Consider the following 252-nt stretch of genomic DNA (forward strand, 5'->3'; position numbering starts at 1 on the left):
GCAATGGAACTCATGTAACAAGGCATTAAAACTTTATCTGGGACTGAAGAGGTGGGAAGATGTGGCAGCCGAGGGGCAGGAGAGGCCTTGGCCGTGCAGGGGATCCAGGAACACGCGGGGGCCGAGGGGCTGGGCGGTACCAGCGCCGAGTCTGGCCTCACTGTCACCTGTGCCAGGCAAACTGTGCCCGGGTACCCGTGCCCCCATGAGCCATGCCCGTGTCCCGGTGCCCGTGTCCCGTCCCCGCGGTCC

The sequence above is a fragment of the Passer domesticus genome, chromosome 18, assembly GCF_036417665.1.
Source record: "Passer domesticus isolate bPasDom1 chromosome 18, bPasDom1.hap1, whole genome shotgun sequence".
Classification (NCBI taxonomy): Eukaryota; Metazoa; Chordata; class Aves; order Passeriformes; family Passeridae; genus Passer; species Passer domesticus.